The 18,528-nt window shown below is 34.1% G+C and overlaps 1 protein-coding gene and 1 long non-coding RNA gene across 5 annotated transcripts in view; one reads left to right on the top strand and one right to left on the bottom strand.

Annotated features, from left to right (window-relative positions):
- The window catches only part of MACROD2 (mono-ADP ribosylhydrolase 2), a 2,007,046-nt gene that overhangs the window by 151,268 nt on the left and 1,837,250 nt on the right, over positions 1-18,528 (top strand). The window lies entirely within an intron of this gene.
- On the bottom strand, positions 15,320-16,815 carry LOC119865617. The gene is made up of 3 exons (XR_005377555.1): positions 16,769-16,815; positions 15,499-15,531; positions 15,320-15,397 (listed from the first exon to the last, which is right to left on the bottom strand). It is a non-coding gene; the product is annotated as an uncharacterized LOC119865617 (long non-coding RNA).

Below are 18,528 nucleotides of genomic sequence, written 5' to 3'. Positions count from 1 at the left end.
GACACAGTAATGATGTACAAAAATGACCATTCTTTAAAGATAACTTGAGAGGGTCCCTGTGGTTCATAAGATAGAGCCAGTTCCTGGTTAAAAACAAGAGAGAGAGTAAAGATAGTATCAGATAAGTTGAGAATGGAAGTGATTCCGGTTATGAAGGACTGTTGAGTTACAGAACACAGGGTGACAAAGGTAAGGAATTTGGGAGAGGTGATTTTGGGAGTCAGTGCTGTGTGGACCAGGTTCCTTTGGGGCCAATGATTAGACTAATGAGCATAAAGAGAAAAGGTTCCATGAGCCCAAAATGAGAGGTGGACATGAGGCTGTAATAATGGTTGTTGGTTGGGGCAGGAAAGAGGAGAAGCTTATCTTCCTCTCTGATTCTATTTTGTTTTATTTTCTCCTTTCTTCCCCTATGTTTCCCTGTTTTGTTTCTTAAATTCCACATATGAGAGAGATCATATGATCATTATCTTTCTCTGACTTATTTCACTTAGCATGATACACTCTAGTTCCATCCATATCATTGCAAATGGCAAGGTTTCATTTTTTGATGGCTGAGTAGCATTCCATTGTATATATATATATATACCACATCTTTTTTATCCATTCATTTGTCAATGGGCATCTGGGCTCTTTCCATTGTTTGCCTATTGTGGATATTGCTACTATAAACATTGGGTACAGGTGCCCCTTTGGATCACTACATTTGTATTTCTGGGGTAAATCCATAGTAGTACAATTGCTGGGTTTTAGGGTAGGTATATTTTCAACTTTTGGAGGAACCTCCATACTGTTTTCCAGAGTGGCTGCACCAGCTTGCATTCCCACCAACAGTGTTCAAGGGTTCTCCTTTTTCTGCATCCTTGCCAACATCTGTCATTTCCTGAGTTGTTAATTTTAACTATTCTGACTGGTGTGAGGTGGCATCTCATTGTGGTTTTGATTTGTATTTCATTGATGTCGAGTGATGTTGAGCATTTTTCCATGTGTCTGTTGGCCATTTGTATGTCTTCTTTGAAGAAATGTCTGTTCATGTCTTCTGCCCATTCCTTGATTGGATTATTTGTTCTTTGGGTGGTGAGTTTGAGAAGTGTTTTATAGATTTTGGATACTAGCCCTTTATCTGATAAGACATTTGCAAATATATTCTCCCATTCTGTCAGTTGCTTTGTGGTTTTGTTGACTGTTTCCTTTGCTGCGCAAAAGGTTTTTTACCTTAATGAAATCTCAGTAGGTCATTTTTGCCTTTGTTTCCCTTGCATCTGGAGACATGTCTAGCAAGAATTTGCTGTGGCTGTCATAGAGGTTGCTGCTTGTGTTCTCCTCTAGGATTTTGATGGATTCATGTCTCACATTTAGGTCTGTGATCCACTTTGGGTCTATATTTGTGTATGGTAGAAGGAAATGGTCCAGTTTCATTCTTCCTCATCTGGCTGTCCAATTTTCCTAAGACTGTTTGTTGAAGAGTCTGTCTTTTTTTTTTTTTTTTCCATTGGATAACCTTTACTGTTTTGTCGAAGCTTAGTGGACCACAGAGTTGAGGGTCCATTCCTGGGTTCCTTATTCTGTTCCATTGATCTATATGTCTGTTTTTGTGCCAATATCGTACTGTCTTGATGATTACAGTTTTGTAATAGAACTTAATAGAGGTTATATTTTTAAAACTATGAGTGGATAGTCATTAGTCTACAAACACTATAAATATTCAAACACTGAATGAATGAATGGGTGAATTAGTGAATGAATGAAATGCCAGGTAAAGAGATGCTATGAAAAATTCAAAGGTAGCTTTTAAGTTGTTACAGCATTTGTAGTAGAAAGCAATCTAATAAGAGATGAAAGAACAGATATCATTTTAAAAATTAATAGATTTTACTTTTTAGAGCAGTTTTGGTTTAAAGGAAACTTGAACAGAAAGTACATTTCCAGTAGCCCCTTGCACATACCCCACTGCACACATTTTCCCATATTAGTTACATCTTACATTACTGTGAGATTATTAACACACCTACATTTCACTGCACTAAAAATCCTTTGAGGTTCACCTACTTATGCTGCCCCTCTGCTCCTTCCCCAATGACTGGCACTATTGATATCTTTACTGTTTCTATTGTTTTGCCTATTCCAGAATATTATATACTTGGAATGAGACAGTAAATTGCCTTTGAAATCTGGCAATACTACTACTAAGTGAAAGCTTCTTTCACTTAGTAGTATGTATTTAAGGTTCCTCCATATTGTTTCATTACTTTTTTGTTTTGTTTTGTTTTTAATTTTTATTTATTTATGATAGTCACACACAGAGAGAGAGATGCAGAGACATAGGCAGAGGGAGAAGCAGGCTCCAGGCACCAGGAGCCCGACGTGGGATTCGATCCGGGGTCTCCAGGACCACACTTGGGGCCAAAGGCAGGCGCTAAACCTCTGCGCCACCCAGGGATCCCTTGTTTCATTACTTGATAACTTATTCCTTTTTTTTTTTTTTTGTTTAGCTGTAATTGACGTGCTAATTTTAAATGTACAACAGAATGATTTGATACTTGTGTATATTGTGAAATGATTACCACAATAAGTCTACTTAACATCCATTCATTACATATTTACAGAATGTTTTCTTGTGATGAGAACTTTTAAGATCTACTCTTTCAGCAACTTTCAGATATGGTATACAATATTACTAACTATAGTCACCATGCTGTACATGACATCCCCCTGTGACTTAATTATAACTGGGAGTTTGTGCTTTTTCTCTTCACCCATTGTGGCTGCACCTTACCACCAGTTTGTTCTCTGTATCTGAGCTTGTTTTTCTCTTTAAGATTACATATAAGTGAGATAATACAGTATTTGCCTTTCTCTGACTTATTTCACTTAGCATAATGCTGCTGAGGTCCATCCATATTTTCACAGATGGCAAGATTTCATTGTTCTTTAATGGATGAATATAATTTCTGGGCTAGGGGGAAAGGGTTAAGGGACAGGAGGGAAAGGGAAGGAGGAAGGGGGAAAAGGTAAGAGGAAAGGGAGAGGGGAGGATGAAGGGGAGAGAGAGATCTGTTTCAAATCTTTATATAGTCATCCATTGATGGACATTTAGGTTGTTTGCATATCTTGGCTATTGTCAGTAATGCTGCAATGAACTGGGAGACAAGTAGATCTTTTAGAATTAGTGTTTTAATTTTCTTCCATTCATAGTGGAATTGCTAGATCATATGGTGTTTCTATTTCTAATTTTTTGAAGACCCCCATACTGTTTTCCGTAGTGGTTGCACCAATTTACATTCTCACCAACAGTGCATGAGGGTTCCCTTTTCTCTATATCCTCACCAGCACTTATTTCTTTTCTTTTTGATAATAGCTATTTTAAGAAGTATGAGGTGATATCATACTGTAGTTTTGATTGGCATTTCCCTGATTAATGATGTGGAGCATCTTTTCATGTGTCTGTTGACCATCTGTTCATGTGTCTGTATGTTGTTTGGAAAAATGTCTAGTCAGGTCCTCTGCCCATTTTTAAATCAGATTGTTAGTTTCTTGGTTATTGAGTTGTGTCGTCAGTTCTTTATGTATCTTTATGTATACCTTTATCAGGTATGAGTTGCAAATATTTTCTCTCATTTCTTCATTTCGTTGATGATTTCCTTTAGTTTGATGTAGTCCATTCATTTATTTTAGCTTTTGTTGCTGTTGCTTTTGGAGTTAGATAAAAAAAAAAAAAAATCATTGCCAAGATGGATATCAAGAAGCTTACTGCTTGTTTTCTCCTGTGAGTTTTGTGTTTTTGGATCTTATGTTCAAATCTTTAACTCATTTTGAGTTAATTTTTTTTGTGAATCATATAAAATCGTAGTCCAGTTTCATTCTTTTGCATATGCTGTACAGATAGCTCATTTCTTTTTATTGCTGAATAGTACTCCATTGCATGGACTACCACAGTTTATCTGTTTACTTAAGGATGGGCATCTTGGTTGCTTCCACTTGTTAGCATTTGTGAATAAATCTGCTATTAACGTTTGTATACAGGTTTGACATTTTTTTTTATGTGTAACATAAAACTTAGCATCCTAATCATTTCTAAGTGTGCAGTTCAGTAGTGTTCATTATCTTCAGACTGTTAAGCAATCATCTCCAAAAATTTTTCATCTTGAAAAACTGAAACTATACCCAATAAACATCAATTTCCCATTCCCCCTTATCCCTGGCAATTACCATTCTAATTTCTGTTGTGTGAATTGGCCACTCAAGATATTTCATGTAAGTGGAATCATACGGTATTTTCTTTGGAGTGACTTGCTTATTTCATTTAATATATGTTTTCCATAGTAGCTGCACCATTTTACATTCCTATCAACATGTATGAGGATTCTGATCTCTCCACATCATATAACCAACCTTGATTATTTTGTGTTTGATAGTAGACATCCTAATGAGAATGAGGTGATATTTCCTGTGGTTTTGCTTTACCCTAATGTTTAGTGATATTGAACATCCTATTACATATTTATTGACCATTCATATGTCATCTTTGGAAAAGTGTCTATTTAAGTCCTTTGCCCATTCATTTGTATTTTTAAATATAACCATGAAAAGAAATTAATTTTAGAATTTTCTGTATATAAGATCATATTGTCTGCAAAAAGAGACATTTTTACTTCTTTGTTTCTGATTTTGAAGCTGTGTTTATTTTTTGCCTAATTGCTTTGGCTATGACTTCAAGCACCATATTTAATGGGAGTAGTGACAGTGCCTACATTTATCTTGTTCCTGATCTTAGAAGAAAAATTTTCAACCTTTAACCATTGAGTATGATACCAGCTTTGGGTTTGATATATATGGCCTTTATAATATTGAGGTAGTTTCTTCTATACTCAATTTGTTGAGAGTTTCTTTTTTCATCATGACAAAATATTGAGTTTTATTAAACGCTCTTTCTGAATCTAGTGAGATGATCATGATTTTTTAATTTCGTTCTGTGAATATGGTATACCACATTTATTAATTTGCATATGTTGAACCCTCCTTGTATCCCAGGGATAAATGCCACCTGATAATGTTTGATCCATTTAGTTTGCTGTTGAATTCAGTTTACTAATACTTTGTTGGGAATTTTTTTCTGTTTCTATTCATCAGTGAGATTGGCCTTCATTTTCTTTTCCTATAATGTCCATATCTGACTTTGATATCAGAGTAATGCTGGGCATGTAAAATGATTTGGGGAATGTTCTCTTTTTCAGTTTTTTGGGAGAGATTAGCAGGAGTGGTATTAATTCTTTAAATGTCTGGTAGTATTCATCTGTGAAGCCATCTGGTTCTGGGCTTTTCTTTGTTAGGAGGCTTTGATTACTGATTCAATGTCCTTACTTATTACTGTTCTTTTCAGATTTTCTGTTTCTTCATGATTCAGTATTGGTAGGTTGGATGTTTCCAGAAATTATTAATTTTTTTTACAATATCTAAATTGTTATAGCTAGTTGTTCATGATAGTCTCTTATGATCCTTTATATTCATCAGTTATAACATCTTTTCTTTCATTCCTGATTTTATTAAGCATTTTCTCTCTTTCTCCTTTAGCCTTTATGAAGGTTTGCCAATTTTATCTTTAAAAAAAAAAAAACAACAAAACCCAGCTCTTCAATTCATTGATCTTTTCCATCTATTTCTACTCTGATCTTTGTTATTTCCTTTAATCTTCTTATTTTGTTCTTAGTGTATTCTATTTCTAGTCATTTGAAATATCAAGGTAGATTGTTTATGTGAGATTTCTCTTTTACCTAATGTAGGCATTTATTACTCCAAAGTTCCCTCTTTGAACTACTTTTGCTGCTCCCATAAATTTTGGTATGCTGTGTTTCCATTTTCATTTGTTTAAAGATACCTTTTGATTTCTCTTTTGATTTTTCTTCTTTGACCCATTTCTTCTCTCCCATTTAATTTTTTCTTCAAAGTGTATTTAATTTCCACATATTTGTGATTTTTCCAGTTTTCCTTGTTACTGATTTCTAGTTTTATACCAGTATGGTTGGAAAAGATACTTGATATAATTTCAGTCTTCTTAAATCTATTAAGATTGTTTTGTTTCCTAACTTATGATATGTTCTGGAGAATGTTCCATGTGAAGTTGAGAAGAATGGGTATTCTCCTCTTGGTTGGAGTGTTTTGTATGTGTCTGTTAGGTCCATTTGGTCTAAGGTATAGTTCTGATCCAATTTTTCTATATGGTTTTTGGTCTGGATGATATATCCAGTATTGAAAATGAGTTATTCATATTTCCTACTATTGTGTTATCTATTTTCCCCTTGATGTGTTAGTATTTGCTTAAATGTATTTAGCTGCTCCAGTGTTGGTTGCATATTTATTTTTGTTTTAAAAGTCTATTTTGTCTGAAAAAAGTATAGCTCCTCCACTTCTCTTTCGTTTTCCATTTGAATGGAAGATCTTTTCTCATTCCTTTACTTTCATCCTGTGTGTGTCTTCTAAAGCTAAAGTGAGTCACTTGTAGGCAGCATATAGTTCAGTTTTGTGTTTCTGGTGGTTGTTTATTTGGTTTTTGTTTTTTTTCCATTCAACCACTTTATGTCTTTGCATTGGAGAATTCAATCAATTTACATATGAAACAGTTACTGATGGATAAGCGCTCACTAGTGCCATTTTATTAGTTGTGTTCTTGCTGTTTTGTAAATCTTTGTTCTTTATCTCTTATTGTATTCCTTTTTTTTTCTTTTTTTTCTTTTTTTTTAATTTATTTTTTATTGGTGTTCAATTTACTAACATACAGAATAACCCCCAGTACCCGTCACCCATTCACTCCCACCCCCCGCCCTCCTCCCCTTCTACCACCCCTAGTTAGTTTCCCAGAGTTAGCAGTCTTTATGTTCTGTCTCCCTTTCTGATATTTCCCACACATTTCTTCTCCCTTCCCTTATATTCCCTTTCACTATTATTTATATTCCCCAAATGAATGAGAACATACAATGTTTGTCCTTCTCAGACTGACTTATTGTGGAAGGAGCCTCGGTGTCCAACGAAAGATGAATGGATAAAGAAGATGTGGTTTATGTATACAATGGAATATTACTCAGCTATTAGAAATGACAAATACCCACCATTTGCTCCAACGTGGATGGAACTGGAGGGTATTATGCTGAGTGAAGTAAGTCTTATTGTATTCCTTTGTGAATTGATGATTTCCCATGGTCACATGGTTTGATTTCTTTCTTTATCTTTTGAGTATCTAAGTGAGTTTTTGCTTTGTGGTCATCATAAGGCTTACATAAAACATCTTAAAGATTAACAGCCTATTTTAGCTGATAGCTGATTAACCTTTCATTGTAACCTGTCCTCAAATTTTATGTGGATGTCACAATTTACATCTTTTTAAAATGTGTATCCATTAAAAATTTCTTGTGTTTATAGTTATTTTTATGTACTTTTTACTTTTAACCTTAAAATAGAGTTAAGTAATTAATCTACTACCCTATTCTAGTATTAGAATTTTCTGAATTTGACTTCATAGTTACGTTTACCAGTGTGTTTAGTAATATGAAAACATGTGAAAATATTAATCAGTTTCCTTAAATTTCAGCCTGATGAACTCCTTTTGGCATTTCTTGTAAGACAAGTCTAGTGGTGATGAATTCCCTCAGTTCCTATTTGTCAGATAAAGTGTTTATGTCTCCTTCATTTCTGAAGGGCAACTTTTCCAAGTATTCTTGTTTGCCAGTTTTTTCTTTCAGCATTTTGGATATATCATCCCATTCTTTTCCTGACTTGCCTGGTTTCTTCTGATAATCCTCTGACAGATGAAGTTTTCTTTGTATGTGAGCAGTTTTTTTTTTTTCTCTTCCTGTCTTTAAGATTCTTTCTCTGATTTATACAGTTTCATTATAACGTGTTTTGCAGATCTTCTTGAGTTGAAATTTTTTGAGTCCCTTAGGACTTCATGAACTTGAAAGTCCAAATCTTTCTCCAGATTTGGAAGTTCTCAGCCATTATTTCTTAAAATAAGTTTTTTCCCTCCTTTCCCCCTTCCTTCTCCCTTTGGAATCTAATAGTGCATAAATTTTTTCCCTTAGTGGTATCTTAAAGCTCATAAAGGTTTTCTCCACTATTTTCATTCTTTTTTCTTTATTCTTTTCTGACTAGGTAACTTCAAATAATCAGTTTACTACTTTGCAGATTGTTGCTTCATGATCAGGTCTGCTGTTGTGACTTTCTATTGCATTTTAATTTTATTTATTGTATTCTTCAGCTCCAGCATTTCTAGGTTGTATATGTGTGTAGGAGTTCTTTATATAGTCTCAATATTAATTCCTTATCAGATATAATTTGCAAATATTTCATAGATTATCTTTTTACTGTGTTGTTTCCTTTGATGCACAGAGTTGTAAATTTTGATGTCATCCGCTTTGTCTTTTTTTTTTTTCTCTTGTGTTCCCTGTGTTTTGGGGTTATGTCTAGGAAATCCTTGCCAAATCCAATATTATGAAGTTTTCCTTCTCTATTTTCTTCTAAGAGTTTTGTAGTTATATAGTTGTCATGCCACTCTTTGTTTGGACATAATTTTTCAACTTATTTGGGTAAATACCAAGTAGTGTGATTGCTGGATCATATGGCAACACTACTCGGTTTAGTTTTTTAAGAAACTGCCAATCAGTCTTAGAAAGTGGCTCTACCATTTTGCATTTCTACCAGCAGTGAATGAGAGCTCCTATTATTCCACAATTTGGTGTTGTCAGTGTTTTTTTTTTTTTTTAAGATTTTATTTTATTTATTTATTCATGAGAGACACAGAGAGAGAGAGGCACAGACACAGGCATAGGGAGAAGCAGGCTCCATGCAGGAAGCCCGACTTGGGACTTGATCCTTGGTGGGCTGAGGCGACCCTAAACCACAGAGCCACCAAGGCTGCCTGAACATGGAATATTTATTTACTTACTTTTTTATTTGTTTCATCTGAAATTTGTAATTTTACTCATATACATCTCGTACCTGTTTTGTTAGATTTATACCTAAGTTTTCAATTTTTTTGTACCAATGTGCTAATGTAAAGGGTGTTATATTTTAGTTGCAAATTCCACTTGTTCATTGCTAGTATATCAGAAAGTAATTTTTATATATTAATCTTGTCTCTTATAACCTTAATACAACTGATTATTAGTTCTAGCAATTTTTTTTGTTATTGATTCTTTGGGATTTTCTACATAGACAATTAGGTCATCTATGAACAAAAATTTTTTTTTGTTCCTAATTGTATACTACTTATTTTATTGTTCTTACTATATGAGTCAGGACTTCCGGTTTGATGTTGATAGGAATAGTGAGATGTGATACCATTTTCATGTTCCTCATCTTAAGAAAGCATCTAGTGGGGTGCCTTGGTGGCTCAGTTGGTTAAGCAGCCAACCCCTGGTTTTGGCTCACATTTTATCTCAAGGTTCTGGGATAGAGCCCTCCATCAGGCTCCGTACTCAGCAGGGATTCACCTTGAGGTTTCTCTCTTTCCCTCTCCCTCTGGCCCTCCCCCCCATTCATGCTCTGTCTCTCAAATACATAAATAAATCTTTTTTAAAAATCTAGTTCCTCATCATTTAGTATGATGCTATCTGTAGTTTTCTTTGGTAGATGTTCTTTATTAAGTTCAGGAAGTTACCTTCTGTTAGTTTTCTGAGAATTTTTTTCATTTTTATTTTGAATGGGTTTTAGATCTTGTCAAATGCTTTTCATGCCTTTAGAAATATGATCATGTGATTTCTTTACCATGCTAATGTGACTGAGTAGGTTCATTGGGTTTTATTTATTTTTTTATTTTTTTAAAGATAGATTTATTTATTTATTTATTTATTTATTTATTTATTTATTTATTTATTTATTTATTTATTTATTTATGATAGACAGAGAGAGAGAGAGGCAGAGACACAGCCAGAGGGAGAAGCAGGCTCCTTGCCAGGAGCCCGACGCGGGACTCGATCCTGGGACTCCAGGATTGCGCCTGGGCCAAAGGCAGGCGCCAAACTGCTGAGCCACCCAGGGATCCCCTCATTGGGTTTTAAATGTTGAACCAGCCGTGCATACTTGGAATAAATCCATCTTTGGTTGGAGTGTACAATTTTTTTATACATTGTTGAATTCAAATTGCTAATGTTTTGTTGAGGATTTTCACATCTATGTTCATAAGAGGTATTTGTTGTTTTCCTTTCTTGTAATATCTTTTTTGGTTTTGGTATTAGGGTAATGCTAATGTTATAAAATGAGTTAGTTGGTATTCCCTTTGACTATATGTCCTGGAAAAAAAATAGAGGAGAATTGGTATTGTTTTACTCTTAAATATTTGGTAGAATACACCAATAAACCCATCTGCAACTAGTGCTTTCAGTTTTTGAGGGTGATTAATAATTAAATAAATTTCTTTATAGACATAGACTTATTCAGATGTCTATTTCTTCTTTTTGTAATATTTTATTTACTCATGAGAGACACAGAGAGAAATGCAGAGAGGTAGGCAGAGAGAAATGCAGAGAGGTAGGCAGAGGGCTTCCTGTGGGGAGCCCGATATGGGATGTGATCCCATGACTCCTGGATCACGCCTGAGCCAAAGGCAGATGCTCAACCACTGAGCTACCCAGGTGTCCCTGTCTATTTATTTTTGTATAAGTTTTTGTAGATTGTGTCTTTCAAGGAATTAGTCCATTTCCCCCCTGTTATCAGGTATGTGGACATAAAATTGTTCATAATACTCTTATTAATCTTTTATCTGTGGGATAAGTAGTGATCTCCCTTCTTTCATTTCTGATATTAGTAATTTGTGTCTTCTTGTTTTTCTTGGTTAGCTGCATAGGAGACTATAAATTTTGTTGATCTTTTCACAGTACCAGGTTAGGTTTTGTTGATGTGTGTGTGTGTGTGTGTGTGTGTGTGTGTGTGTACTGATTTCCTATTTTCAATTTTATTTATTTTTATTCTAGTTGTTATCTCTTCTGCTTATTTTAGATTTATTTTTTTTTCTTTTTGTGTACCAATGTGTAAGATTAGATAATTGGTTTTAGGTTCTTTTTTAAAAATGTGTATGTCCAATGATATAAATTTCCTTCTAGGAACTGTTTTGCTGCATCCTGGAAATTTTGATAGTTGCAATTTTATTATTTAGTTCATATTTTTATTTTTCTGCTGAGACTTACTTGACTCATGTAGTATTTAGAAGTATGTTGTTTAATCTGTATTTATTTGGGGATTTTTCTAGCTCTGTAATTGATTTGTAGCTTCATTATAGTCTGAAAACATTTTGTATGATTTCTATTTTAAAATTTTTAAGGTTTATTTTATGGCACAGAATATGGTCCATCTTAGTGAATGTTTTATGTGCACTTGGGAAGAATGTGTATTTTGTTGTTGGTTGGAATATTCTGTAAATGTCAATTAGATCCAGTAAATTGATGGTACTGTTCAGTTCAACTATATTCTTACTGATTTTTTGTCTGCTAGATCTGTTATTTGCTGATACAGGGGTGTGGAGGTCTCCAGCTATAATAGTTAATTCATCGGTTCTTGCAGTTCTGTCATTTTTGCCTCATGTATTTTGATGCTGTGTTGTTAGATGCATATACGTTGAGGATTGTTCTGTCTTTTTGGAGAATGACCCCTTTGTTATGATGTAATACCCCTTGTTATCCCTAATAATTTTCCTTGCTCTGTAGTCTGTTTTGTGAAGTTAATGTAACTCATAAGTTTTCTTTTGATTATTGTCAGCATAGTATATCTTTCTTCATCTCTGTACTTTTAATCTGTTTCTATATTTACAGTGGTTTATTACAGACAACATATAGTTGAGTCTTGACTTTTTAGCCACCTTGACAGTCTGTCTTTTAATTGGTATATTTAGATCACAGTATTACAGTGATTATTGATAAAATTCTTTTAGCATCTACATTTTTGTAACTGTTTCCCACTTGTTGCCCTTGATTTGTTTCCTTTTCTGTCTTTCATTGTTTTCCTGCCTTCTCTGTGTATTAGACATATTTATATGGTTTCATTTTTCTCCTCTTTTAGCGTATCAATCATGTTTATTTTTTTAAAAAATGTTTAGTGGTGCCCTGGGGTTTGAAATACACATTTACTTCCAATCTAACCCATTTTCAAGTAACACTATCTTGGATATCCATGGATAGTGTACATATTCCCATTTCCTCCCTCCTTTCCTTTTTTGTCTTTGATTTTCTGCAGTTTGAATATGATATACATTAATGTAGATTTTTCTTTCTTTCTTTCTTTCTTTCTTTCTTTCTTTCTTTCTTTCTTTCTTTCTTTCTTTCTTTCTTTCTTTCTTCTTTTTTTTTTAGATTTTTTCATATCCTATGTGGTGTTCTCTGAGTTTCCTAGATGTGTGCTTTGGTTTTGTTATTAATTATGGAAAATTTGTATTCATTAGTATTTCAGATATTTTATTCCTTCCCTTCCTTTTTTCCTCTTCCTGCTTCTTTCCCTTTCTCTCTTTTTTGTTCTCCTGGTTTCCCCATTACACATAATTATCCCTTTTGTAATTGTCCTACAGTTCTTAGTCTGTTCTATTTTTAAAAAATTCTTTTCTTTTCATTTTGATTTGAGAAATTTCTAGTAACATCTACCTCACTGATTCTCTCACTGGGCATGTCCAATATGTTGATGAACCCATCAAAGGCATTTTTCATTTCTTTTACAATGTTTTTTTATTTCCAGTGTTTTCTAGAAATTCTTTCCTAGAATTAGCATCTCTCAGTTTATATTATCTATCTGTTCCTGCATGTTGTCCCCATTTCTTTCATTAGAGCTCTGAATATATTATAGTATTTTAAATTCCAGGTCTGATAATTCCAAAATCTCTAACATATCTGAGTCTGGTTCTTATGCTTTGTTTGTCTCTTCAGCCTGTGCTTTTTTTCCTGCTAGCATGTCTTGTGATTATTTTGAAACTGAGATGGGATGAATTAAGTAAAAGGAAGTGAGGTAAACACGCCTTTAGTGTTTTACCTTTATGTAGCTTGGAGTTAGATTGTGTTACCATTTACTGTAGCAATAGGTATGTGAGGCTAAAATTTCCTCCTCTGATGTCACTGTTTTTATATCTGTTGTCTCTGGATTTCCTTAAAGACTCCTTCTTAAATAGGGTCTAGGTCTTACTCTTATTTGTTTTGTTTTGTTTTGTTTTTTCCAGCTATAATCCACAGTTATATAAGAGCCTGGTATTGATGTGGTTAAAAAGTGTCAGGTAGTGGAAGCCTATAGTCCTATGATTAGATCTCCTTTTTTATATGAGCCTTTTATGTTGGGCTGTGACCTTCACAAGAACTTCTGTTTTTCCCATCGTATGTGAGACAGGAATGAAGGCTAGCAGTGGCTGGAGTTGGGCATTTCCCTTACCCCATGACGAAGGCTAAAGGAGGCTAGAGTTGGCTATTTCCGTTTCCCTTCCTCCAAACTGACTAGGCTCTGATAAAACCCAAGTGGGTTAGTCTGTAGTAAAAAATTTTTCTTTGAGTTTTATTTTAATTTTTTTTAAAGATTTTATTTGAGAGAGAGAGACAGAGAGAGAGAATGAATGAATGTGTGAGCACAAAAGCAGGGGGAGGGCCAGAGGGACAAGTAGACTCCCTACTTAGCATAGAGCCTGATGCAGGGCTTGATCCTAGGACCCTGAGATCATGACCTGAGCTGAAATCAGACACTTGACTGAGCCACCCAGGCACCCTGAGTTTGGTTTTTCTAACCAAACTCATAACAGCTTGTTCAAACTGTGCCTAAAAATCAGGGAAAATAGATGCTTGGTGAGTGTTTAAAAAAACTCCTATGAATTGTGTTTGTAAATTTAGTTACATTACCTTTGAGACAATTCATTAGGTGTCTTTTAGTGTTGGAGCAGCTGGAGGATGAAGTTACCAATTTAATTCCTTATAGGCAAATGAGGTTTTATCATGTTGTCCCTATTTTTGATGAATTGCCTTTTGACCCTAAACTCCGAACAAATGTATTTTTCCATTTAGGATTAGTAGAAGATCTGGTGATACGTTGTTTTTTTTTTTTAAATTTTTAAAATTTATTTATGATAGTCACACAGAGAGAGAGAGAGAGAGAGAGAGAGAGAGAGAGAGAGAGAAAGGCAGAGACATAGGCAGAGGGAGAAGCAGGCTCCATGCACCGGGAGCCCGATGTGGGATTCGATCCCGGGTTTCCAGGATCGTGCCCTGGGCCAAAGGCAGGCGCCAAACCGCTGCGCCACCCAGGGATCCCTGGTGATACATTTTTTTTTTGTAAATATCACTAAACGTTGTGAACTATATTTGTAAGCTAAGTTGGCCATGGATTTCCCAAGGCCAACATCTACATGGTGGTATCCAGAGTGAATCAAACTTGAACTGGTTTCTCTCTGTTTTATTAGAAATGTTTATCTGAGAGAATCAGGTTTTTGAGATCACTTGTAGTGACAGAAGGCATTTTTTAAAAAGTAGAGCTTCTGCAAATCTCCAAAAATAATTAAAATGTGTAAAACACATATAGCAGATGGTAAAAGGGTTTGAACCAATTGTGTGTGACTTTTTTACTACTTACTTTTCCATGATAATGATTTTGTGTAGTTAAGATGGTAATTTTTCATGATAACTTCTGCAGATATGTAAAGTGGAATGTGATTTCTGGAGTTCCTAATACCTGGCAATTTTAGAATAGATATGAAAGTATTTTCCTAATGCTTCATTATAATTTTACTATTGTAATATCAAATAAGCTGACTGTCATCTGGAGTCGCTTTTCTCTGATATTTACCCCTTTACCCAAATGGCTTAAGAAAACCAAAGTGGCATTTTATGTTGTTTCTAACCATTGTTTCCCCTTTTAAACCTGAGAAGTGTTATGTTATTTAAACATTATTTTTAAAATGCCTTTGAATATAAGCAGAAATATTATGATCTTTGATATTATCTTATTTTTGAGGACATAATTCCCATTCATCATTTATCCCCTTTATCCTCAAAATAATGTGGTCTTCTGACTTAATTTTCTGCTGGCGATAGTGGATTTTTGATAATTTCATCTGTTTTGATTATCTGTTGTTGTGTGAGAAACCACCGCAAACTTAGTAGCCTAAGGAAATAACAATTTAAATTGCAATGAAGATTAAATTCTTAAGAATAAATTTAATGAGATATGTGTAAAAGCTGTACTAGAAAAAAAATTCGGACATTCCTAAAACATGAATAGAATTGGACAAATAGACTTCCTCTCTTCTTATACTAACACTCAACATTATGAAAATGACAGTCTTCGTTTTATTAACATACAGAGTTAATGGAGCCCCAACAAAAGTACCAATGATTCATTTAGTGGAAGTTGATGCTGAAGTTCATACAAATATTTAACAGTAGCCAGAAAAACACTGAAAAAGAAAAAAAAAACAAGTGATGACTAACCCTACCAGACATTAAAATATGCTAGAATACTTGATGGCCTCTATAAATAAAGCATTGTAGTACTCACATGTGAATAGAGCGATGTGATAGAAGAGAAAGTCTAGAAATAAATCCATTACATATGAAAATTTAGTGTATGATAAGTATAGCATCTCAAATGACTGAGATAAAGATAGACTTTTAAATAAATGGTTCTTCAACAATTAAGTGGCCATTTGGAAAAAGTTACTTTACACTATGTCTTACATTATACCTAAAGATAATGGATTTTGTATCTAAGTGTAAAAGTTAAACCATACAGACACTAGAAGGAAACACAAGTACATTCTTATTTAACCTTTAACTCTGACTCAAAATACAGACAATAATAGAAAAGAGTGATAAATTTAACTATATAAGATGTTTTTAAATACTGTGTGGCTAAGAACACCATAAACAAAGTGAAAAGACAACTGACAAAGTATCTTGCTAAGAAAATATTCATAGCGTCTACACAGACAAAAGGTAATACCCTTAATACACAAAGAACTCTTTATTTTTAAATTTTTAAAATTTTTTTGTTTGTCCAGGTCTGCTTTATATTATTATTATTATTATTATTATTATTATTATTATTAAAGATTTTTTAATTTGAGAGAAAACACAAGCTGCTGGGGTGGGCAGAGGGAGAGTAAGAAGCAGGCTCAGCGGGAGCCTGACATGGGACTCGATCCCTGGACCTTGAGATCACTACCTGAGCCAAAGGCAGACACTTAACCAACGAGCCCCCTGGTGCCTCCAGAAAGAACTCATTAAGTTATTTATTATTCAAGTATATTTGACATATAGTGTTATATTAGTTTCATGTGTAAAACAGTGATTCAAGAATTCTCTATAATGCACAGAGCTCACCATAGTAAGTATAGTTACCATCTGCTACCATACAACATTATTGTATTACTGATCTATATTCCCTATGCTGTACTTTTCACCTTCAGGACTTATTTATTTTATAACTGGAAGTTTGTACCTCTTAATATTCTTTCCCTATTTTGCCAATTCCCCTACCCTCTCCCTTCTGGCAACCATTAGTTTGTTTCTGTATTTTTGAGTTTGTTTCTGGTTTTTGTTTATTTGTTCATCTTTTTTTTAGTTTCTATATATTTGTGAAATCATATGGTATTTGCTTTTTTCTGTCTGACTTACTTCACTTAGCATAATACTTTCTAGGTCCATTCATTTTGTCACCAATGGCATGATCCCATTCTTTTTATGGCTGAGTAATATTCTATTATTATAAGATATATAATTATATATCCTATATAATGTTTTTTATATATTATATATGTAAAACATACCATGTCTTCTGAATCCATTCATCTATTGATGGACACTTAAGTTGTTTCCATATCTTGTATATTGTAAATAATTCTGCAATAAACATAGGGGTGGATATTTTTTTGAATTTGTGTTTTCATTTTCTTTGGGTAAATGCTCAGTAGTAGAATTGCTAGATCATATCATATTTCTATTTTTAATTCTTTGAGGAGTTTCCATCCCATTTTCCACAGTGGTTGTACTAATTTACATTTCCACTAGTAGTTGAGGGTTCCCTTTTCTCTACATCCTTGTTAACACTTGTTATGTCTTGCCTTTTTAATACTAGGCCTTCTGACTAGTGTGAGGTGATACCTCATTGTGATTTTTGTCTTTCTCTGATGATTAGTGATGTTGAACATCTTTTCAGGCATCTGTTGGCCATGTATATGTCTTTTTTGGAAAAAGTCCTCTGCCCATGTTTTAACTGACACTTGTGTGTGTTGTGTGTGTGTGTGTGTGTGTGTTTAGTTGTATAAGCTCATTATATATTTTGGATACCTACCCTTTAACAGATATGTCATTTGCAGATATCTTCTCCTATCTCGTAGGTTGCCTTTTTGTTTGTTGTTGTTTTCTTCTCTGTGCAAATGATTTTTATTTCATTGTACTTCTAATAGTTTATTTTTGCTTTTGTCTTCCTTGCTATAGGAGACATATCTAGAAAAATGTTGCTAATGCTGATATCCAAGACATTATTGCTGATGTTTTCCTAATGTTGCTAATGCTGATATCCAAGACATTATTGCTGATGTTTTCCTTAGGAGTTGTATGGTGTCAGGTCTCACATTTAGTTCTTTACTCTGTTGTTTTTTGTGTATGGTGTAAGAAGATGTTTAGTTCACTTATTTTGCCAGTTTTCCCAATACCCATTAATTGAAACAAATCTTTCCCCCATTGTATATTCTTGCCTTCTTTGTTGTATAACAATTGACCATATAAATATGGGTTTATTTCTGGACTCTATTCTGTTCCATTGATCTGTGTTCCATTTTTGTACAGTACCATATGGTTTTGAGCACTATAGCTTTGTAGTATATCTTGAAATCTGGGATTGTGTTATCTTCAGCCTCGTTCTTATTTCTGAGGATTGTGTTGGCTATTCAGGGTCTTCTGCGGATCCATACAAATTTTAGGATTTTTTTTTAAAGATTTTATTTATTTATTCATAGACACAGAGAGAGAGGGGCAGAGACACAGACAGAAGGAGAAGCAGGCTCCATGCAGGGAGCCCGATGGGGATTCGATCCTGGGTCTCCAGGATCACACCCCAGGCTGCAGGCGGTGCCAAACCACTGCGCCACCGGGGCTGCCCCAAATTTTAGGAATATTTGTCTAGTTCTGTTGAAAATACTATTGATATTTTGATAAGGGATTGCCTAGAATCTTTAGATTGCTCTGTGTAATATGGACATTTTAACAGTATCAATTCTTTGAATCCATAGATATGGTTCATACAAAGAACTCCTAAAAATGGTGGGACAAAACCCCAAACATTCCATAGAAAAATAGGAAAAAGACATGGATGATTCATAAGAAGCAAACATGAATATATGATAAACATATAAAAAATCTTCAAACTCATTCATAATTGGAGAAATATTACTTAAAACAGCACTACAATATGATTTCTCACATTTTACAGTGATAAAAATATTTTTTAAACTTATATTTTGTTAGGGAGGCTGAAGGAAAACAGTCATTCTTACATGTTGCTAGGAGGAATTCAAGCCAATAAAAT

This window comes from Canis lupus, chromosome 24, assembly GCF_011100685.1.
Source record: "Canis lupus familiaris isolate Mischka breed German Shepherd chromosome 24, alternate assembly UU_Cfam_GSD_1.0, whole genome shotgun sequence".
Lineage (NCBI taxonomy): Eukaryota > Metazoa > Chordata > Mammalia > Carnivora > Canidae > Canis > Canis lupus.
The sequence above is the reverse complement of the archived record's forward strand: the minus strand, read 5'-3'. Positions and strand labels throughout refer to the sequence as shown.